The sequence below is a fragment of the Miniopterus natalensis genome, chromosome 4, assembly GCF_054644295.1.
Source record: "Miniopterus natalensis isolate mMinNat1 chromosome 4, mMinNat1.hap1, whole genome shotgun sequence".
Lineage (NCBI taxonomy): Eukaryota > Metazoa > Chordata > Mammalia > Chiroptera > Miniopteridae > Miniopterus > Miniopterus natalensis.
The window spans coordinates 54,603,923-54,628,700 of record NC_142084.1 but is presented as its reverse complement, the minus strand read 5'-3'; the positions used below and the strand labels follow the sequence as shown (position 1 = coordinate 54,628,700).

The 24,778-nt window shown below is 39.2% G+C and overlaps 1 long non-coding RNA gene across 1 annotated transcript in view; it reads right to left on the bottom strand.

Annotated features, from left to right (window-relative positions):
- The window catches only part of LOC107527517 (uncharacterized), a 178,790-nt gene extending 158,814 nt beyond the window's left edge, over positions 1–19,976 (bottom strand). The window contains exons 1-2 of the long non-coding RNA XR_015714370.1: positions 19,757–19,976; positions 19,078–19,227 (exon numbers count right to left, since the gene is read on the bottom strand). This is a non-coding gene — a long non-coding RNA (uncharacterized LOC107527517). The remainder of the gene's footprint in view (positions 1–19,077; positions 19,228–19,756) is intronic.
- Between the last annotated feature and the right edge of the window lie 4,802 nt (positions 19,977–24,778).

The window sequence follows — 24,778 nt, the reverse complement described above, 5'->3', positions numbered from 1 at the left end:
AGTATAAATCCCTACACATTCTTAGGGGATCTCAGAGAGACAAGACTAGCTAGTAGGGTTCATCATCTTCAGTTGGAAAAAATAGCCAAAATTAATGGAAGTAGACCCTAGTAGGATGTCAGGAAGCCAAGCCACAGTTGTCCAGAACAAGGATTGTAGATTTCCTTTCCTACCTTTGAACCCTGAGGCTTCAGAAAGATATAACAGACAACCAATCCTCCAAATGTAACAAATCAAACAACTGTCCAAAAGAAGGGAAACAGGGCAAAGAGAATTTACCTGTACTACGTAATAACAGAAGCTTCCAAGCAGAGTACTCTGCCAACCATGAACTGGATACAAGCATGGGGTGGGGCAAAAGTAGATTTATATCTGTTCACATGGAAAATAGTACATTAATAATAATACGATAATAAACTCTGTGTTTCATGTACTCACAACTGTAAACCTACTTTTGCCTCACCCTGTATGTATGTCATGGAGACCATGTAAACACAGTATAGTTAAAAAGAAAAAATCTAGCATGTGAATGACAGATAAAGAGCTCAGTCATACAGAAAACATAACCCAGAGAACAAAATGGATTCCCCACAAGTACTTTACAATGAAAGAATTTTTTAAAATTCAATAAAATAAGAGCTAAAACACAAAATGATAAAACAGAAAAAGGAAAGTTGAAGAGCTAAAGGAAAAAATTGTAAACAAAAAATCTCTATCACTAGAGATCTAATAAATAAATTAGAAACAGGACGAAAAAAGCTAAGACTGAAATAGCATTGAGAATTCTTCAAACATCATTTAAATGCAAAGAGGTAAAACAAAATTACAAGAGGCTTAAAGTACGTTGAAAGAAATTGATAAATGTAAAGGACAGATAGAAATGGTATGCAGAGAAATAATACAAATACATTTCTCTAAATTTAGAATAAAACAAAAATTTAAAAATATGCCTTCTAATATTAAAAAGTTACACAATAATCAAGACTGAAATATATTCTCATTAAGTTATAAAATTTTAAAGATAAAGTTAGAATTCTTCAAGCATCCAGGCAGAAAAAGTCAACATTAAAAGAAAAGAAGAAGTCACATTGGCTTTAGACTTATCAACAATAACATTGCAAAAGCAGAATAATGGAAAATATTAAAAATAAAATAAAATAAACTCCAGGGACAAAAGCATGGCCTAATATAATAATGACCCACTAGTTACTCAAATAAAAAAGCAATCAGCAGACATTCTCAAGCATGCAAGACCACCAGTCTTTCTTGAATAAATTACTGAAAATTTGACAAATAAAAGGAAGAACCAAATACAAAATTTGAGAATGTAGAAGCTTCTTTAAAAGGATTCAGAATTAGCACTGAATGTAAAATACAGAATTAAAAAAAAATGTCTGGGAAATGGTGGTTATCAAATATATACAAGTGTTCTAAAAATTCTTAACAAAATGAAAATAGCATAATTCAAATCAGTAGGATCAACAGAGGGAGATGAGACAAAGAATCGCTCTGCTAATCACTTTAACTTTCATAACAGGGCCAATCTATGCTATCAATTTAAAACCATGTTATTAAGTTGAGAAAAAATTATTCAAATTTCTTAATGGATTTCTTAATCTTTTTTATTAACATTATAATAGTGTTAGGGGCTGATTCCTATTTTGGTGAAGAAACCTTTATCTTTTTTAAGCAGGACTCAAAATTCACTAGCCATAGAGTAAAGGACAATAAAGTTAAAAGGACTGATAATACCAAGTATTAATATGAATGTAGAACAAGTGAAACTTTCTTACACTGCTGATAATGTAAATTTGTACATCTCTCTGGAAAACTAGCCAGTAGTATCTACTAAAGCTGAACATATGCATATTCTATAACCCAGAAACGTACTCTGGTATATAAGTACAACAGAAATGCATGTGTGTGTTCACCAAAGAAAAGCTACAAGAATGTGCATAGCACCATTATTTACAATAACCCAACTAAAAACAAGCCCAAAGTCCATCAATGATAGAAAAGAGATAAGTTGTGATATATTCATCTGATGGAATATTATTCAGCAAAACTATGACTATACACACCACCACCATGGATGAATCTCACAAACTAATGTTAAGCAAAAGAAGACAAGTAGAAGCATATATGTTGTATGAGACCATTTATATATAGTTCAAAATAGGCAAACTAATTGATGGTGTCAGAAAGAGTCATGAGTACTTTGGGGCAGGGTAGATAGGAGGAGTGGGCAAAGGGGCATTTCTGGGGTACTGTTAATGCTCTACTTCTTGATCTGGGGGCTGGCTACATAGATGTTTTTTATTTTATTAAAATTTACCCAGCTGTACTTTTTGAGTTATGCACATTTCCCTGTGTATATTGTATTTCAAAAAGGTTTACTTTTGTTAAGGCTGAAAATATCAAGTACAGTAAAGCTCTGATGCAAATGGGCCTCTTATCTAGCCCTGATGGCAACGGAAATGGGTAAAATTACTTTGGAAAATCATCTGACAATAACTTCTAAAGTTGCATATATACATACACTTTTACTCAAAAATTGCCCCCCTAGGTTTATGTCCAAGAGAAACATTTACATTGGCATATAAAATGCATGTACAAGAATGATCATAGCAAAACTATTAATGTACTGAAAGAAAATCCAACTATTGACCATATAATGGAAGGCTCTATTGCAAAGAAAATAAGTACACTGCTACATTCATTAAAACTCTACACTATTCAGAAGTGAAATGAATATATTCATGTTACATGTATTCATGTTACATGTCATGAACCTCACAAACATAATGTTGACAAAGGAAGCAATACACCAAATAATTAAAACAGTATGATTCCATTGATATAGAGTTCATAAACAAGCATACTAATCTATGCTTTTACAAGACAAGGTGGTGGTTAAGTTTGGAGAGAGTGGTAGTGCTATTGATCAGGAGAATTTACAAGGGAGTGAGGTTTCTGAGCCAGCGGCAATGTTGTGTTTCTCGACTTGGGTGGTATTTACTCAAGTGTGATAAATCATCAAAGTGTACACAGATGGTTGGGCTGTTTTTCTACATGGATATTGTATTTTCACTTAAAAAGGTTATTAAAATAAAACATAGAAAGATTTTTTTAAGTATTTCTGCTTAGCACTCAATGCCCATTTCCTCAATAGACAAAAATATGTTTACTGCTTCTCTGGGAGGAAGAAACCCAAGGCCTCCATTACTGTGTCTCTATCTACATCAGGTTTCTCTGACTTTCTTTACTCCAGGAGTTATTTTATGATCCTATCCCTACATTCACTAATTTATAGTTTAAATTAATTTACAGTCTAACATAATCTTGTTACATTAACAATACCATATAAAGTAATATGGGGAAGAAAGAGAAAAAGAAAAGCAAACTATAATTAAAATTTGTTTGTAATAACTTAGTTATAAATATATACACCAAATATCAAAGAAGAAAATATGGCTAGGTGCTACAACTCTTATCTCAACAACTGGTGAGGACCCCATAGTTGATATTTATGACTCGCTTCCTGCACCATCCATTACATGTCTCGTCTGGTTTCAAGCACCCAACTTGTCTCTACCCAGCCAATTGACCCAAATCTTTATTTGTGAGATATCTGAGCCCATGAAAACTAAATGTATAAGGTCTACTATTAACTCTTATCTCTGATTATAGCATTACTAGGAGGCATCCCAGCAGATGTCCTTGATTCCATCCATACCCCTGCCTGCCACCATGGTGTGAAAGAAATCCTATTTCCCCTTGGCAGTCAGAATTCACTATCCAACTCTACACCATGTTTCTTTTTATATCTGCTCACCTGGTGACATGAGAAGCCCAAAATCACCAGTTGCTATTCTCAGCTTCTAATTAAAGGGCTCTTTCTTATGTCCCCTGGTGGAAACATGTCTCCCTTGCGTACTAAGAGTTCTAAACCAGAAGAATTCAAAGTCATGGAAGTAGGAAAAAAAACTTTTTGTAACTGGACCACTTATTGCAATAGTGAAAAGTAGCATTCATATTTAACACCCTTTGCCCCTATATTCTTGTGTTCCGACTAACAGAGGAAAAGCATTATTATTGGTCATTGATTGAGATCTCGTAGCACATCCTGTAGGGCAGCAGCCCAATTTCTAAGGCTTTATATCCTAACTTGTGCTTTAACAGTCTTTGCCGTCACCTTCAAATCCCATGAGCATCATCCGCCTGCTCTAATTCTTAAGGTGCAAAGTGAGTTCCTTGGTCAGAGAAATGCTGTTTGAAATAACAATGCAAAATCCATGTCCGCTGCAATGCTTTCAGCTGCAATTAACAGAAGACTCAGCAAAAAGGTGGTATAAACAGAAAAGACATTCATTATATCATTTAACAATAAGTTAGGTGGTACGTTTGTTCCAGAATTGATTAATTCAACAGCCCACAAAGCTCTTAAGCTTCTTTCCTACTTTGTTTTTTTAGGTCCTCATATGGCAGAAAGCTACATTCATATTCAGAAAAGGAAAAACCCATGGGATTAATAGAATTAAAACATGTAAAGCACTTAGATTGGTGCCAGGCATATAATAAGCACAGAGCAAATGTTCACCAGTATTTTCCTCCTCATCCTCATCATCTTTACTATTACAGTGGCACCTGGGTTTCCGAATGTCATCCGTTCAGGGGACCGTCCGAGCTCTGAAACGTTCCAGAACCGAGGGGCCCACTGCCGGCCGCTGGGCCCAGGACCTTGCCCTGAGCAGAAGCCGTGGGGCGTGTTCGGCTTCCAAGGCATGTTCGAAAACCGAAGCATTTACTGCCAGGTTTACGGGGTTCATAAACCGAAATGTCGGTCAACGGACACGTTCGAAAACCGAGGTACCTCTGTATTACTAAACCAGTCCTTGGCAAAGAAAATGGAATCGCCGTGGGTGTGACAGAGCCCTGACGCAGGCCGGGAAGAGGCCCGCCTTTCCTAAGGAGCGTGGCTGCTGAGAGCCTATTTGATACCGGCGTGAAGCTCGGTGCCAAGGAGCAAAGTCGCATCTGGCAAAGCCCTTCGTTACTGGCATGGACACTACACTACCGACATCCATTCCTGAGCTATATAATGTAGATAAGTTCATTTCTCTCTAATGTCAGAAGGGGGAGGTTTGTGTTAATAAAGCTTGAGAACAAAATGCCTGACAAACACACACATACACACACAGCAGATAGCACAGTGCCACTCATTCAAAGGATGAGAGGTAGATAATCATAATATTTGATTAGGCAAGAAACTCTGACCTCATTTTCTCCACAAAGAAATCACTGACGGCTATTTTTGGAATAACCTATCTCCAGATTTCAAGTATGTTTAAAATAGTTTTCTAACACATCAAGAATCTATGCATAGTTTATTCAAAATTTTCTCCCCGGTTTCATCTGACCATCTATTAAAGAACCATACTACCCATTGTCTCAGTGGTTTCAGAACACAAAATTGCTGATTCAACAAAAATTTATACCGCCTGAGTCACATGTATATAATGAATAATAGGTGATAAATGATCTGGTATTTTGGATTATTATAAAGTTTCAGTTGGATCATTGGGAAAAGTGGTATTAATCTTTATGCAAATTTCACACAAAGCAAAAATCAATAAAAAATTCAATCATATGGGAAAAGTGCTGGAGTCCACATGAGGCTGCTTCTGGGTTCTGTTCCTTGCTTTGTTATAGAGTTATCCCCTAATTGCTTAGTTGAAGCAAAATGTCAGTAAAAGTAATATATGTAAATAACAATGCACTAACATTTATTAAGTTCTCGCTATATGTTATCCTCTGTTTTAATTACTTTATATCATCTTACTATAATCTCATCAACAAACTATAAAGTAGATGTTATTATCAGCCTATTTTATAGATATGTCAGAGCAAAGGTGAATGATTTATTCAAAATAACTCAGCAGGTTAGAGTTTACAACCCAGGCAGAGCCTCCTCCCTTAACTATGTCCCCAGAAACAAGGACATCTACAGTGGTGTAAACTGGACTTGTTTATTGTACTATCCAATCCCAACCTCAAACTTCAGACATATGGTTTTGAGGTCTTGCTATTATTAAAATGACAGCAAAGCTCTACCAGGACTGATTATATGCACAACTGGTCCACAAAATTCCCAGACTAAAAGCTGCAATATTATTAATGAAAAAATTATTTTCAAACAATGGTCAGTTTTCCATAGCTAACATAATGGATATGAACTGACCCATCCAAATGATAACAGCTATTTGAAATCCCTTGTGGGAAATTATTTTGTTCTTATGCTTTATTGGTGGAATGTTTCTACATAGCATGCCCAGCTCAAAAGAAATATCCTATTTCTGAAAATTTAACTTGAAATCACCTTTTATATTACACGTCTGACAATGACCTCAAATCTTCTTATGCTTTAAAAAAAGGTTTTCTGTTACAAGTCTCAAAACATGTAACAATGATTATAGAATGTTTAGGGATTAGGTTTCAACAAACATCTACTGAGAGCCTATTTGTGCTACACGTTGTACTAGGCACCGGGGAAAGAATGAGTAGAAAAGTCCTTGCCCTCATGAAGCTGACATTCTAATAGAAAATGCAGACGAATAAAAGAAGTGAAACTATGACTCTCGGCTCTTACCCCCAAGGCTCCATAACCCCCAAACACTGCTTTGGCACTGTTGTTGAAAATCAATTGCTTGTAGATGTATGACCTTTTTTTCTGGACTCTCAATTTTATTTGTGGAGGAGAGACTGTCCGATGATGTGACCGCTGTGGACCCTTAAGCTAGATCCAGCTAGATCCGGGCCAGAACAGACATTGGTTCCCAAAAATCCCCTAAGAGAGTGTCTGATCAACCCCTACCCTATGCTTCCGGCATGCTGGGTCCTGGAACAGACCTTTGCCCTCCCCTGGACAGAGAAGTTTTCCACTTCTCTGGGGCAAGTCACATCCCAAGACCATTATCCAACCTGCCCTTTGCAATAGAACCCTGTAGTAGCTGCCAAGCAGCATGGAGGAGATCCATGTTGTCTTGATACTGCTCAAGAAATGCCTCATATGTAAGTCCCCTTAATAAACTCTTGATGTAAAAACAAAAAAAGAAAGAGAGAGAAAGAAAAGGAAAAGAAGTACACAAATAAATTAATTAGATATTGTAAGTACCATGAAATTGATGATAGGGGTCAGGGAATATTGTCAGAGAAGATCATTCTCACAAAAATAATATTAAAGGATGGAACGACACTGGCCAGGTGAAGAGCAAGTAAAGAAAGATATAGAGTGACAAAAGAGCATGCACCAAGGTCCTGAGGCAGCAGAGAGACATTTATTTTTAAAGACAACATGTAGATATAATTATTCTAACTAAGCTCATCTCACCCTTCCTAGTATTCTATTTATCTGTCTTCTACAGTCCTGAACTGCTGATATGAGTCAGTCACTATGTTCCAGTTCCCTGACCAGGGGCTAAGTTATGATATATATTGTAAATTCACAATATAAAAGGCAATGGGTTAGCCACTCAGGATGCAAAGATGAGTTTGATTTTGCACCAACTTTTGTGAAGGTCAAGGGCATCTACTAACAGAAAACCCAATAAACTCAGGCTTGAGTAACAAGTGTTCAGGGTACATGATTGCTCAGAGTAATACCATAAAATTATGAAAGACTGACTAAGGAAGGTCATCTTCCTTCCTGAGCAATGCATCAAGGGGATTTTTAGTGTCTTCCTTTCTGGCGCACTATAACCTAACAGGAGCTCGGCTGACTCAGCCTACAAGTTCCAGCTCTTTTCTGTCAGAAATCTGTCAGCATGCACACTGCTGTCTTTTAGGGTGATCTCTGATAGGGTTGAAAATCTTTCTAAACAAATCCTGGCATCTCTTGCTCTCATAGTTTTAGCAAGTTAATTACTGTTCCATAAGATGTGATTTCCTGGGATTCAGTGAGCTGACATAGCTTCATGTTAATTTATTCAAGGCTGAACGGTTACATTGATTAGACAACTCCACAGCATCAGGTCTCAGTGCTTCTGGAGTTGCTCTCTTTGAATTTCAATGCAGTTAATGACAGAGGCCTGAGCCTGGTAGGTCCTCTGCTATCGCCTTGGTGGAAAGTTCAGTACACTTTTTTTAAGGTTCTTGTTAGAAACAGGTTATCCTTGTGCAGTACTTGGAAAAGGACTCCTAGTCTCAGTAGTACCAAAGGTTAGGTGGAACAAGCTTATTGTGTGGGGCAACTTACGACCTTTCTGGAGAAGGGCTCTGTGTTTAATGAAGAGTATTCCATTAAAAATGGCATTTTGAAGAATGATGGTGGCATGGTGTGCACCTAGCAACTGACGCAAGAAAGCACAAGGTGAGTTACTGACATTTCTGCATGAGCTGCAAACAAAGTGATGTAATATATGGAGGCAAACTATAGACCAAGACAAAGAGGAGAGCTGAAGAAGGTAAGGCTGTTGACTGGCAAATGGCTCACCCTGCCACAGTTTAAGTGTTTCAGCTTAGTGCCTTCCTTTCTTCTTTCAGCACTTTTCTTCTTTCATCTCAGATCATGCTCAAGAACAGTTTTGATCATTTTTAAATGCACTTTTAAAAAGCATAGAGAGCTTCAAAACATCATTCCTGAGAAAATGCACTAGGATTTTTGCACTCAGAGAATTCTTGAGAGAACAGAAAAGATGTCTAAAAAGATACCTAAAGAAATAATGACTTAGGACTCTAATATATCTAATGTGCAATTGCCAGTGGTGGCTCACAGTAATTTTTGCTGTGATTTCCTTCCATTAGTTCAAATATTTTTTTTAAAATTGCTCTTCTCATCAACCTTGGTTAGTGATGCATTAGAGGAGTAAAGGAAGTAGGAAATTGGTGTCCAGTGTATGGGAAAAGAGAAAGCAGTTAGCAGAAGGGGAAACAGAGAAATCAGTGTAAGAAATCAGGGCAAGCAGTGCCCAGAACATGTAGTTCCCAAGAATAACCAAAGGTGTTAAGGAGAGTTAAATCTCCTACACTACAAGAGGTGGAGGTTTGAACCATTCTAGCAAGATATTCAAGGAAAGGGGGCTTGAGAAAGTTGGAGAACTTTGGGTCACTCCTGTACAAATTTCAGTCCATCTATTTAAGTGTGCAATATTTTCTCTTATAACTAAACTTAGTTTTTGTTGCAAACTTTTGGCCTATGGTGAAAGGCTAATCACAAATAACTGCTTGCCAGGAGTTGTGTCTGAGTTCCAGGTGAATATGCAATACCTGTGAGAGAGAGGGAAACCACCAGGTCCTGCTCATCTTTTCATGAAGGCCTCGAATGAGGACACCCTAGTTCCCTGCTGACCTCTTCCATGGGGGGAAATCAGTCCTGTTGCAGTGGCCCTTCTATTTGGTCCATCTGCGTTGGTCAACTTAGTGTCCTGGGCAGATGCACTACTGCATCCTTCCCCACAGTGGAACATGAACATGCAGGACTTCTGTGAGGCATATAAAGCAGCTACGTGCATTCTGTGACTGCATGACTTTGTGCAGCACAGGGATCCTTCTTTTCTCCAAGCCTAAAAAGGGAGAAGAGAATCTAGACAGAAAAGTTAATTCTTCTATCACCGTCCTTTTGGGGGATGGGGGGGAGCCCTAGGTTTTTGTATCACAAAAGCCAATACTTTGGAAACCCAAAAGTCTTTCTCTGCTTTTCTGTAGCATCATGACCCCTTGAGACAAGGATCTGTAACTGACTAGAGAGACAGAAGAACAGAAGGGTAGAAACACACGAAAGGAAAGCATGTGACACTGTGTGATCACTGCAGCGTTGTTTACCATAGCCACAATTTGGAAGCAGCCCAAGTGCCTATAAGTAGATAAGTAGTTAAAAAAAACAGTGGTACATGTACACAATGGAATACTATCAACCGCGAAAAAGAGGGAAATCTTACCTTTTGCAATTGCGTGCATGGACCTGGAGGGTATTATGCTAAGTGAAATAAATCAGTCAGAGAAAGACAAGCACCATATGATTTCACTTATATGAGGGATCTAATGAACAAAACAGACTCAGAGAGACAGAGGACAGGCTGACAGCTATGAGAGGGGATGGGGGGGGTTGGGGACTCGGTGAAAATGGTGAAAGGATTAAGCAAAAACAAACAAACAAGCAAAAAACTCATAGACACAGACAGCAGTATGGTGATTGCCAGAGGAAAAGGCGGGTGGGGAGGTAAAAGAGGGGAAGGGGGTAAATGGAGATGGAAGGAGACAGGGCTTGCGGTGGTGAGCACACAATACAATATACAGATGCTGTATGATAGAATTGTACACCTGAAACCTATATAATTTTGTTAACTAATGACTCCCCAATAAATTCAATTTAAAAAAAGAAAAAGAAAGCATATGACATTAAGAAAAAAATATCCCTTGACTGACATAACCAAGGTGGCCACGTAAGTCATTCTCAACTAACAACTATTCACAGACAAGACACCACAAAGAAAATCCTAGGACATGGGAGTAAGGTTGAATTACTCCCTGTACCAGACACATTAGAAGAGTAAGAGAACAGCTACACACTGACCACAGTGCCCCTCCCTCAGGCCAGTAAAAAAGCATACTGAGGGGTCTCTCCTTAGCCTATGGTTCTTACAGTGGGAAAAGAGAACGTAGGGTAGACATTCAGCTCCCTCAGCATTGCGAGTCACTTCTTGGGAGTCTCCAGTTTGGTCCTGCCTCATGGGGAGCATGGAGGATTCAGGGAGCTTGACCGCTAGAAATCTGATTGTGACAGTGAAGGGGGACCGAGCTTGCAACAACCAGGGCTCAGATCTTGGCAGACCAAGATCCTACCTACAATGCCTAAGTAATAGTTCCAGCTAGTGGCTTTGCTCATCAGCAGAGCCAAGACAATAGTGGTGCAGTCTGACCAGGGCGTTCAGTAAGTCAAAAGTTAGATTGGGTTCTCAAATGAAGAGCCTTGCCCACGCTGGACCCAGTCTATCTCCCCCACCTGTCTCTCTTCCAAGCAGGAAGGGAACTACGTCATAGCCCAGTCCACTGATTAGCGTAGCTCCCATCCCTGCCTGACCAGAAAGCCTGGCCAGGACACCTGGATGCTGCTAGTTCAGCAACACTGGAGCAGAGAACTTGGCAGGCAGAGCTGATCATCCACAGAACAAAGCCAGTGACATTGGCCAGGAAGCTTGGTTTGTGAGTTGGCTTGAGTTAAGAACAAGAAAAGCAAGACTTGCTTGGGAATGGAGCTGTTTCCCTAATCCACCCAGGCTCAGGAGCTAATTTATAGCCTCAACCACTACTGAGAATAGCTCCTAACCAGAAAGCATGACTAGGAACATCTGGGAGGATGCTTAGAGCTGGATCTCCTGTTTTGCCTGTCAAGAGGAACTAATTAATAGCCCCATGTCTGCGAAGTATAACTTCTGGCCACTGCTGACCAGAAAGCCTGGCCAAAAACACCTGGAAGCCTGAATAGCCCAGCAACACTTGAGCATAGAGTCCAGTGAACAGAGTTTACTGACCACAGAGCAAAGGCAGTGCACCCATTTGGTCAGGAAACTTGGAGTATAAGTTGGCTTGAATCAATACCACCAAGAACCTTGCCATCCTTGGAGCCATTCTCTTTCTCTGCCTGGTCAGGGAAAATTATTCATAACCCCGCCCACTGCTGAATACAGCCCTCAGCCTGCCCACTCAGGGCAGTTAACCAGCGCACTTGAGGAGCTTCACAGCCTTCCAACAGCCCTATTTATAGTGGCATGTGAACAAAGAGCACAGCCTGTGGCTTGCCCAGTCTGCAGAGCAAAACTGGTGGCCACATCTGGCCAGGGAATTTAGTGCATAGTAATCTCTGATTCGAGTTCCCAAACAATGAGCTGTGCAGACCTTGGGGCCTGTTCTGCTGCCCCACCAGGACAGGAAAGTTAATTCATAGTCCTACCTACCTCTGAGTATAGTACACAGTACCAACTGCTTAGGAGCCTGATGAGGGAACCTAGGCAACCAAAGAGCCCGTCCTACAGCATCTCTTGGACAGGGAACCCGGCCAGCAGTCCTGTCTGACTGTTCTCAGCCAATGGCGCCCTCCTCCCTGCTCAGAGATCAGGCAGTGGCCTTGTAAAAAAAAAAAAAAAAAAATATCCCGATAACAAGCCCCACCTGCCCAAGAACATTACCAGAAGACATGCCCAGAACACTAAGATGAACTGACTGGTGAAGAACTGTCTCAGCCAAAGAAAACATGTAAAGTCTGGAAAAGGAGGCTACCTACTCATATGTGCAGATACCAACATAAGGAATCAAGGATCACAAAAAAGCAGGTAAACATGACACCACCAGAAGAAACTAATAAAGCTCCAATAACTGACCCTAAAGAAATGGATTTCTATGAATTGTCAGACAATTCAGAATAATCCCACTAAAGAAGTTTAGTGAACTACAAGAACACACAGAAAACTAAACAAAATTAGGAAAGCAATGCATGAACAAAGGAGAAGTTTGACAAAGCAATAGAAACTAAAAAAAAAAAATCAACAGAAATCCTAGAGCTGAAAAATACAATGACTGAACTTAAGAATTCAATAGAGAGCTTCAAGAAGAATCAGCCATGCAGAAAAATCAGTGACCTAGAAGACAAGACATTTGAAATTATATAGTCAGAGGACGGAAAAAAAAAGATGAAGAAAGCCTATGGAACTGCTAATGGGACACAATCAAAAGAAACGATATTTGCATTATGGGAATTCCAGAAGAAGAGAAAGAGAAAGGGACAGAAGTATATTTAAAGCAGTAATGGCTGAAAACTTCCCAAACCTGAGAGAGAAATGTACATCCAGAAGCATGGATCCCAAAGGGTCCTAAATAAATAGAGCCTGAATAGGGTTACAGTGAGTTTAACACGTTCCTCACAAATAGACCTGCCTTACAAAAAGGGAGATCTTTGAATGGAAGTAAAAGGATATTAATTAACACCATAAAAACATAAAAGGTAGCATAAAACTGTCCAATAATGATATATAATCAAAGTTAGATTATGTAATATGAAACTAGAAACCAATAATAGGAGGAAAACTCACAAATACATGGAAGTTAAGAAAGATTCTCAACAACCAACAGATCAAAGAAAAAAATAAAGGGGGAATAAAAGAGTATCTTGAGACAAAAATGAAAACACAACAAACCAGAACTTACGGAACATAGCAAAAAGAGTTTTAAGAGAAATGTTCATAGGAAACGGGGGTGGGGAGGGGTAGTAAAGGGTAAAGGGGGTCAAATATATGGTGGCGGAAGATTTGACACAATGCAATATACAGATGTATCATAGATTTGTACCCCAGAAACCTATATAATTTTATTAACCAATGCCACTCAAATAAATTTAATTAAAAATCCAAGGAAGACCTCATATAAATTACCTAACTACACCTCAAGAAACTAGAAAAACAAACTAAGCCCAAGTTAGCAGAAGGAAGAAAAAAAATAAGAAAAATTAAGATTAGAGCAAAAATAATGAAATACAGAACAGGAAAAGAGGAAGAGGGATGCTCTCCTATCTAGGATGATTAGGAAAGGCCTTACTGAGAAGGAAACATTCAAACACATTGAGACTGATCCATCAAGAGATACAAGCAAGATCAAAGATTATGAAGTAAGCATACTTAGCATGCTCAAGAAACATCGATGTGTCTATTCAGGTTCTTTGCCCATTTTTTAAGTGGATTGTTTGTCTTCCTCTTGCTGGGTAGCATGAGTTCTTTGTACACCTTGGAAATTAGCCCCTTATCAGATACATCCTTGGCAAATATGTTTTCCCAGGCCGTGGGGTTCCTTTGTATTTTGAGGTTGTTTTCTTTTGCTGTGCAGAAGCTTTTTAGTTTGATGTAGTCCCATATGTTTCTTTTTTCTTGTTTCTCTTGCTCTAGGAGATGTATCAGTGAAAATTCCACTACGTGGGATGTCTGTGACTTTACTGCCCATGTTTTCTTCCAGGATTTTTATAGTTTCACAACTTACATTTAAGTCTTTTATACATTTTGAGTTATTTTTGTGTGTGGTGAAAGTTAGTGGTCTAGTTTCATTTTTTTGCATGTAACTCTCCAATTTTCCCAGCACCATCTATTGAAGAGGTTGTCTTTTCTCCATTGTATGCTCTTGTCTCCTTTGTCAAATATTAATTGACCATAATGGCGTGGGTCTATTTCTGGGATCTCTGTTCTGTTCCATTGATCTATATGTCTGGTTTACAAATACCAGGCTGTTTTGATTACAATGGCCTTATAGTACAGTTTGATATCTGGTAAAGTGATCCCTCCCACTCTGTTCTTTTTCTCAAGATGACTGCAGCTATTCGGGGTCTTTTTTGGTTCCATATAAATTTTCTAAATGTGTGTACAGATGGCCAAGAGACATATGAGAAAATGTTCAACATTGCTAATCATCAGAGAGATGCAAATTAAAACCACAGTGAGGTGTCACTTCACACCTGTCAGAATGGCTCCATCAACAATCAACAAATGACACATGCTGGCGAGGGTGTGCAGAAAGGGGAACCCTAGTACACTGCTGGTGGGAATGCAGACTGGTGCAGCCACTATGGAAAACAGTATGGAGGTTCCTCAAAAAATTAAAAATGGAGCTGCCTTTTGACCCAGTGATCCCACTTCTAGGAATAATCCTAAGAATCCTGAAACACTAATCAGAAAGAATCTATGCACCCCTATGTTCATAGCAGTGCAGTTTACAATAGCTAAGATCTGGAAACAGCCCAAGCGCCCATCAGTAGATGAGTGGATAAAAAAGCTGTGGGACATTTACACCATGGAATACTATGCAGCTGTAAAGAAGAAGGATCTCATACCCTTTGGAACTGTATGGAAGGACCTGGAAAATATTATACTAAGCAAAATAAGCCAGGCAGAGAAAGACAGACATCACATGATCTCACTAATATGTGGAATCTAAAGAACTTAATAAACTGATGAACAGAAGTAATTCAATGACATGGAAGCATGGATCAGACTGACGAATCTCAGAGGGATGGAGGAGGGTGGTGGGTGGAGGGGGAGAGAGTAACCAAAGAACTTATATGCATATATGCACAACCCAAGGACATGGACAATGGTGTGGAGAGGGACTGGGGAGGGGAGTGGGATGGGGTGGAATGGGTCGTTGGGGAGAAAAAGGGACATCTGTAATATTTTGAACAATAACAACAACAACTATATATATATATATAAAAGAAACATCAATGTGGCTGGAGCAGAGTGCACCAGGGAGAGCAATAGAGATGAGGTCAAGGAGCCACCTAGGAACACACCCTTTCTTTTGTTAATAGCTTCCCTGCCCCAGCCTTTTTTCTATAAAAGCCTTCTATTTTGTGCAATCCCTCAGAGTTGTTAGATGGGATGCTGCCAGATTCTTGAATTGCTTAATAAGCTAATTAGATCTTCAAATGTACTGGATTGAATTTTGTTTTTTAGCCACAAGAAGTCAGGCAAGGGTAGGCACTAGAAAGCCAGTTCAGTGGCTTTGCAATAATCCATGTGGACAGGTGGTGGTGGCTTGTTCCAGGTGACAACAGGGGCTGAGGTTGGATTCTGGATATGTTTTGAAGGTAGCACCCCCAGGATCAACTGTTAATACAAACCATTTGGGGATCCTGGCTCCATGGATATGTAATTATACCTTCGTCCCACCTAGTTTACATCCTTCCCCAATCACAGGTAAACTCTTAATCCCCTAGGAGAATTTTCAATGAGCATTAAATAGAGTCTGCTACATTTTACACAAGAGGGCTTTAATAAGAACAACTTTCACGGGTGTTCCTGAGAGCAACATGCCAAACATTTCCTCACCTCATCTTCCATCGTCACCTTCCACAATCTAACTGCTTCTCACTTCACAAGGAGGTTTGGGGATGGCGTTGCAGGAATTACTCACCACATTCTCCAAAACAGAACAACATCTGTCCCCAAAATTATATGGCTAGCTGTCTTTCTAAGAAAAGCAGAACTTGCCATGGGCTCCTAATTCTTTTGGGTGATAAAATTCCTGATCTATGCAACGTCTTTTTCCCATCTCTCAAAACTGCATGTTAACAAAAGGTCACAAGCTGGCTCCAGATCCCTGTGTACTTTACAAGGTAATATAGTTCTGAAAAGAAAAGCTTAACTTAAAGGTCAAGATACAAAATCTATTTTTCTTGACTATAAAATATTGAACATTTCCTTAGATTCATGGACCATGCTTTAGTCATCTGGAGAGTATCAACATTCCTTTAAACTGAGCAGCTTACATATCAAAAAATTGGAGAGGAAAACAACAAAACTAAATACACAGGGGGGCACTAATGCCCTCATCAACCCCAAAGTCTTCGAAGCCTACTTACTGCTCCTCCTTCCATTTCACAGAAACATACCCACCTAATACGCTTTACGTGGCTTTGCTTAATAATGATACCAATTTCTTTCAGATTTTCAAAGTTGACTTTAAATTTGAATATACTGAATTCTAGCATCAAAATTCAACCACATCTTAAAATCAGACTATGTTTTCCTTAAGAAAATAATGAGTAAGTTGGGGATATGTTTTTAAAAATCAGTGAATCAATCAATTATTTTATTTTTACTGTGAAGATATATAGTTATATAATAAAGGCTTGATTTTTGCTATAACTATACATAGTAACAATAAAATTGTAATAAATAAAATAAAAGCACTGTTTGGGCAAGGTGCATCATTAGGTATCGCATAGAGAATAAATGAACTGAAGGTATAGTCAATCATTACTTTTAGGTGGGGAGGTGAGGTTTGTTTTAAATGTTTTATCTGTTACCTCTGTGATCCCCACAATAGCACCATGAAGTAGGTAGCGTTATCTCCATGACTATGGAGGAAAAAAAGGCAAATTGCAGAGGATTATTTGTGTAATTTGTTAACTTCTAAGCTTTCTCAAAAATAACTTGAAACAACATACAAAATGTAAGTTTAAAATATTAATAAAATGCAATATCATTTCAGTACCATGAAAATAAAATATAAGCAGATAAATCATAGCAAGTTCCTATATTGGAAAAAACAAAAAAAGATGTTTAGCAATGAGGTCCCCAAGCGGAGGCAAGTTTTTATTTTACCCCTGGAACCAAATTCTAAAAGAATGCCTCCCATGACAACTTATAAAAGGCACATTAAATAACGTAATAGATGGTGTCAGAAGGAAATGAAGGAGCAAATTTCACATGTGTCTTTCTTGTTGCGACTGCTGTAAACCAGAGAGAAGGGAGGGTCCAGAAAGGGCAAAACTGATCACCAAGTCCATTGCTTTTCAGCCACAGAATCTGACTCAAGGGCACAACTTAGAGCCTGCTGGGGTGTCGATGGCAATTATTTCCCTGAGATCGTCTTTTCTAATAGATGCTTCTTTTAAAGGAGCATTTCTTAAAATTTATATTTATTTTTTAATTTTTTTAATAAGTAAAACACTTTTTTTTGTTTGTTTGTTTGTTTTTTAATATATCTTTATTGATTTCAGAGAGAGGAAAGGAGAGGGAGAGAGAGAGATAGAGACATCAATGCTGAGAGAGTCATTGATCGGCTGCAGTCCGCAACCCGGGCATGTGCCCTGACCGGGAACCGAACCCCAATCGCCTGGATCCTAGGTCGATGCTCAACCGCTGAGCCACACCCTACTGGGCAAAATTTATCTTTATTGTTGAAAGTATGACAGATGTTGCCTTTTTTCCCCCACTGACCCCCTCCTCCCTACTCCAGCCCCCTCTCCAGGTCTTCCCCAAACTAGTGTCTGTGTCCATGGACTATGCATATACGCATATAGGTCCATTGGTTAATCTCTTCCTGCCACCCCCCTCCCTCTGAAATACATCAGTCTATTCCATGCTTCAATGTCTCTGGATCTTTCTTGTTCATCAGTTTATTTTTTTCATTAGATTCCACATATAAGAGAGATCATGTGATACTTGCCTTTCTCTGCCTGGCTTATTTCGCTTAGCATAATACTCTCCAGGTCCCTCCATGCTGTCCCAAAAGGTAAGAGAGCCTTCTTTTCTTTTCTACAGCTGCATAGTGTCCCATAAAAGGCTGGACTAGAACAATTGGGGTTTATATTCTTGGGTGAGAGCCTAGTAAGCTCTTTCATTTGGCCTCACGGGTAGACTTGCCTGCTGAGGATACCACAAGAAGCTTAACCAGTACATGTATTTTAACCCTGAGAGTTCCCACCCCACCCCTCAGCACAGGTGACCCAGCTAGAAAGACAGGAGTTTCCTCAGGTGGTCTTTTTTTATTTGTCCCTGGAGAGTTTATACATAGTGCATGAGTAGAAACCAATGCTCAAAAGAACTAGCAATACAATTTTAGTTCAGCAAAATGCTTCGTTCTCAGAATTTCTTTACATATGTTCTTTCTTTATGTTCAAAAACATAGAGTTTAACAAAAATGTTTATTATAACACAATTAAGAACCAATCTTTTCCTAAAGATTATTTGGAGGATATGGTTGGGGTTGGTTTAGCAAAAGAATTAAAATGATATCCAAAGGTAGGGTAGAGATGAAGGTTATTTTAAAGTCATATTCCACTTTCATTCCTATTTTTATGTCTAAGATTTTTCTCCTGTTTTGAATAAGCTATATCACTTTCAACTCTATACTAAAGGGATCCGGAGCATACAGAAGTTTATCAACTCAGGCAAAAGGAGGTCGAGATTTTAAAAATTTAGACGGATGACATTACCCTGTGATTCCCTTTTCCACAGTCTTGAGTAGAAAACAGACATTTCAACTCAACTGCATGAATTTTACAGGCTGGAGAAAGATGAAGACAGAAAAACAATAGACTCTTTGAAACCCCTGGAGCAGTCGAAGAATCAAGTTACAGGTTTAGCTGCTGCCTAAGCCAAACCTCAAAGGAGACTAAAGGCAGGCGCTTTCTGAAAACCACAGAGTGGCTGGAGGCACAGCAGCAGCCCAGTGCCACTCAGCAAGTTTTTCTTCTGCAACAGGTACAATTTGTGTTATCTGCTCCCTCTAGAACTCCGCACAATTGCATTTACCTACCTCAGTAAAACCTTCCAAGTACAGGATACCTCGGAGATGCTGTGGGTTCAGTTCCAGACCAGCACAAGAAAGCAAGTGTGGCCATAAGGGGAGTCATAATCTTTTAGCTGGTGGAGAGTCTTGCCTTTAATTTGTAAAAACTGCCAACACCTGTGAAGCACAATAAAGCAAATCGAAATAAAATGAGGTCCCTATACTAAGCCCTTTCTTAAAGTAAATACGTGTTCACAATGAGCTTGTTCTACCTACTATGCTTTACCTAATATTTATTTACTTAGTTAGTTAGTTAGTTAGTTAGTTAGTTAGTTAGTTAGTTTTACCAAGGAAGGTAACTGCTAAGCTGAACATCCAAGGCCCATAGAGCTCAATCAGACAATAACTTTATTTTTTGCTCTGCGGCCTGTTAAACTTATCTAAGCCAATTTCTTTTTTTTATCCCTGCATGAAATTTCTGATAAAGTCCATAACATCTTCAATCACTATTAGATAGTAAGAATACCTCCACTCACTTTCAAATGTAAGAATATTAATAAATACATCTAGCCTAGTGCCATTTTCTAAAAAGCCTGAATTTTATGTAAAACATCACGCCTCCCCCAGGATATAGACAAGCTCAGGAGGCTATAATGGGCGTTTGGGGGGAAGGGGACTGTACTGAACTTCTTTTCTATTTTCCCACCTTCCTGCCTCTCCTCCCAACTGATTTTCTAACTCTGATGGGGTCCCTCCAGGTTGGGAGCAGAGGTAGAAAGAAATGTAAAAGCCAGAACAAGTATAGTCTGGCTTTTCTTCCAGCAGCGGCCGATGCCTGCAGTTCTCTCTCCCTGGGAGGGAGGAGCACAGCTTTCCTTGGATGACATCAGTCTAGGCTGAGCAAACCAACTCCACTTAAAGAGACAGCAGCAGTGAATGTTCCTCCAGCAGGCACATCTGGTCCTTCTGTCCCTGTACAGCCAGGAGTCCAGCCCTGTTCCATAGTCCTCTCGAGCAGCATTTAAAATCCTTATGCATAGTTGCCCCACCACCACCAACACCCAATTCATCTAAAGGAAAATCTCAGTGGCATTTCTGTTCTTTGCTCTGCCCTGCTGCAGAAGAATCAGAGCCAGGGTTTCTTGATTTTTGCATGATTTCTCCTATTTCCCTGCAAGCCCTATGAGCCATTCACCCATAACAGTAATTCAGGAAGACTGGTTGGTACTGTTTCTCTGATCTTCCTGCGCCCCCTTCTGGATCTTTGCTTCCCCAAAGTCTGCAAACGTGTAAGACACCTTAATTCAGAGCACTCTCAGTAGTGGCTTTCCTTTCCTGACTGGACCCTCCCTAGTTTGGGTGGAGCTGAACATCTGTCACATCCTATAATTTGTCCCTGAACTTAGCTGCAAATGAAGTGAGTTTCCCTATAGTATGGCCCTTTCCCATCCAAAAGTCAAGAAGGATGACCACCTAAAGTTTCTGCCATGATATCAAAATTAAAGGAAAATCCCAGTGGCATTTCTCCTAGTGTATTAGATGTATGTACATGGAATACCATGTGCTAGCTCCATCATCTCTTCTGTTCAGGGAAATTATCCACAATGTCTTTTTTTAGGTTTTAGTAAACCTATCAGATTAGCTGTCTTCCTGGGAGCACCTCTAGTTACCTCTCCAAAGATTAGGTGAACTGTTTCCTAAGGCAGCTGGTTTTCACCAAAAGATCTCCTTCAGGGTTTTTGACAACTTGGTGCCTTATATTACCCCAAGGCACCAGCCTGTGCATGATGGGTGAAGTTTTCCATCACCACAAATTTATTTCCTAGACCCACCTGTCGGGTTCCAATTATTTCCAGCCACTCCAGAGCCATACGACTATGTGTAGTCTCTAGATAAACTGGCCATTCCACTAGACTTAGGATGCACATGGCTCCACATGGAATGGCATCTTCTGCTACCTTGGGCCAAAAGGAGTGTCACTATTCATCACCAAGAGAAAGGATATTATTTTTATATTTTGAACAATGTGCTCTGAGAGTCACCTGCATCAGAATTATCCGTGACGCATGGTAAACATGAAGATTTCCTTGCTCACCCCAGAGATACAGAACCAGAATTTCTAGGGCTTGAGTGCTAGCAACTACATAACGTGTTAACACTCCGGGTAGTTCTCATACACACCAGAGTTTGAGAACCCTGTGGTAAACAGTCGAAGACGCAAAAGCCAGAGCAATTACACTGTTTAAAATAATCATGTTCCTTTAAGTCTTTGATTCTGACTTTTTGGCCTGAGGGCCCACTGCTCTCTCTTTTACATTTGAGGCTGACCTTAATCATCAAAAAGTAAAAATTCTGATGAAAGGGGTAGAAGAGGGAAAGAAAAGGTAAAAATAAGAATAGCAAAGGTAATATTCTCATTTATAAAGTGGGGTGCTACAAGATGTCATTTATAGGTATTGAAGCAATAAACAAAAGCATAAGTATACTATTTAAAGCAATAAAAGTCATCCCAAAGACCTCACAGTAGTGAACAGAAGTGCAGGAGCCACAAGAGCATTAAGCAAGCTAAATCTACAGTATGATTTTTTTTTTAATCACAGATCTGTATTATTTTATAAAAGTGCTTAAATATGCTTTTCAAAATAAATTTTACTAGGCACAGTTATTCACAATAAGTCCTAACATTTAGTGTGGCTGATACGGAATCTTCCTCCCTCGGGACTTAAGGGATTGGTTCCAGCCAGTCGGAAACCCCTTCTGGACATGCCAGGACCTTCTTTTCCCTCTAGGTCTGGAATGTTTTGAAATGTCTGCTTTTGAGATCGTGTTGTTAGTTCTTTCCTTGGTGAAATCAGCAAAGGGAAGAGAGGAAGAAAACTATACATTTTTTTAGAAGGTAGATGAAGAGGAACTCCCTGCTCCCACAGAGCAAGGACACTGCCCAGGTAACATCCTTACATGCCCCCTGTTAGCAATAGCACAGAACATCACAGTTAAATCATTTCACGCCCTAATATAGAAAGAGTTGTATGTCCCTGGAGCACTGATCGGGTGAAGGCAAAACCTGACCACTGATCACAAGCTTTTATTTTCAGTGAATTCTTTCTAGTGTTGTCAATGATACATATGTTATGGGAGCTCTACCCCTGAGAGGCCGTGTGTGAAAGACAGACAATTGCCTTAATTTTCATGTAAAATGGGAAGATTGTAAGAGAGGAAACATTTATTGAGTTCTGACATTGTGCTCAATATTTTAATACTTTATTTCATTAATGTTCACCCTGTGAAGTAGATATTATTAATTCCACTAATTCATTAGATTGGGGAGACTGGTATTCAGAGATGTTAAGTAGTTTGACCAAGATCCATTTAGAAAGCAGTGAAGTAAGATTCAATGCTAAGTCTGTCTAAAAATCTATTGATAGCTGTTACCTCCCAAGCCTGTTCCCTCATCCATGTATCCGGCATTGCATCTAAAACTTACAAAAAAGCTTCACAGTATGAGTGCACAATTGCCAGGGTATTTGTACATAACTGGAGATTTTCCAAGAGTCCTTGTAACTATTGGGCTCACCAAGATCACAGTCATCATTAGTGTTTATGAATGTCAAGGGAGGTCTGGGCCTTGAGCTCTGCGTTTTGATGGGGATTCAGCCTGAGGCATATAGATATAGCTCTGTGCTTAACTCCGTTCACTCCACCAAGAACTCTAATAAATAACTGCAAAAATCCTCCAAACTGATATATGTTCACTATATACCTAAAAGCCCTGGTTAAATTAAAATTCACATCCATGAATCTCATTTTCTTAACAGACACACCAGCACCATACACAAATACATATACACAACTACAAATAAGTGTGGCTGGTCAATGAAGGAGGAAAGAAATATCAAAACATATTACATCTAAGATTATCAGTTATATGGAATGGAACATTCACACGATGGTGAATATTTCTTGTGCCTTACAGTCTTCGCCTCAGTTTTCTAAAAGTTTCAATCAGCTATTTCCAATGCATTTTCTACACTGAAAATTAATTCAGAGTTTCTGTGATGACCAACAACTTCCATTATAACCAGCAGTATCTAGTTATTGATGTATTTTTATCTACTCCCACTTGCATTAATATACCTTGGGTCCTTTCTACAAACCTCATGGAATTCTCCTTGGTCCCACATGGCAAAGTAATAGAATCAAATTCACTGTGGTCACAACAGAACCCAGGTGCAATTTTCTTGTCATCTTGAAAGAACTCAGACTTTGCTTCCAGATTCAACTTTCTCTTGAACTTGGATGTGTTTTGCCTGGTTTGCTCTTCAGCAAGTTATCATTTCTCTTGCTTTAATGCAAACCCTGCAAAATGCCAACATAGCTGGACTTTTTACTGACTACGTCTGAACAAAGGTCTGTTTTACTATCCTGACGAGTAGCTCAATTTGTCTTCATGACAGCAAGTTAAATAAGAGCACTATTTTTATATAGAGAAGGCTTTTTTTAAAAAAATGAAATATGAGTAATGCTAAATCTACAATGGATTGGGGAACTTGAGTCTATTTCACTTCTCTGAATTTTAAGCAGTGGTCGCCTCACTTTTTATAACAGTGGGTACCATCTCAGTGTTTGGGAAGCACTCACTGAAATCTTGAAGGCAGATTAGTCAATTAAAGTTGTAGAAGATCTATGGGACTATACAATCTACTCACTTACAGGATTTCTTTAAGTCACAATTGTTGGATTGGTTTTCTGTATCAGGATGTTCATGCTAACACAGATTCTATAACTTCCCTTGAGGAAATGAAAATATAGACACCTTAATATTATTTTTCCCTGAATTTCCACATGACATATTGCCAAATATCATCACATCAATGATCTGACCTAAATATCTTCCAAATCTCCATTCTCCACCACCCATTTAATTTCTTTCCTGTGACATAGAATGTCATTTTCTCGATAGCAAAGCATGAAAAAAAATTACTTGCTCCCTAAGAGAAGAAGCATTTAATTAAGGAAGAAAAAGAAGGCAAAGAGGAAGAAAGAGCTCTGCCTCCTTGACCACAGGCACTCAAAGCCCCGCCTCAGGGCTGGCGGGACCTTGGGGGACAGGCTCAGCATGTGATCCAAGTGTTCTGTGAATTTTTGCTGTTGTTAATCCTCACCTGAGGGTATTTTTCCATTGAATTTTTGTTTAGAGAGTGGAAGGGAGGGAGGGAAAGGGAGAGAAACATCCCATGAGGGAGACAAATCAACTGGTTGCCTCCCACACGTACCCAGACAGCAGCCCACATATGTGCCCTTGACCGGAAATCGAGACCCTTCCATACACAGTCTGGTGCTCTAACCACTGAACCACACCAGCCCGGGCTGTTTTGTGTATTTTAACGTGATTAATGTTCACAAACAACACGATCCTTCCTCTTAAAATTAGAGTGACAGGAAGAAGACAAATAGCTCCATTCTGCATAACCACTCATTTTTCTGCTTGTGATTCTTAACCTGGAACATATGTATGAACTTAGATTGGGGAAAAAATACATCTTTATTCTTTTAAATGCCTCTAGGTGAAATGTAGCATTGCATTCAATGTAGGAAAGACGGATTAGTAATAGCTGTCATTTTGTCACAAATAACATAGGTAATTTCATATTACACTACGGTTGCCACAGATATCTCAAAATATTATCTATGCTCCTCCCTGATTAGAAATCATGGTAGTTATTAGGCC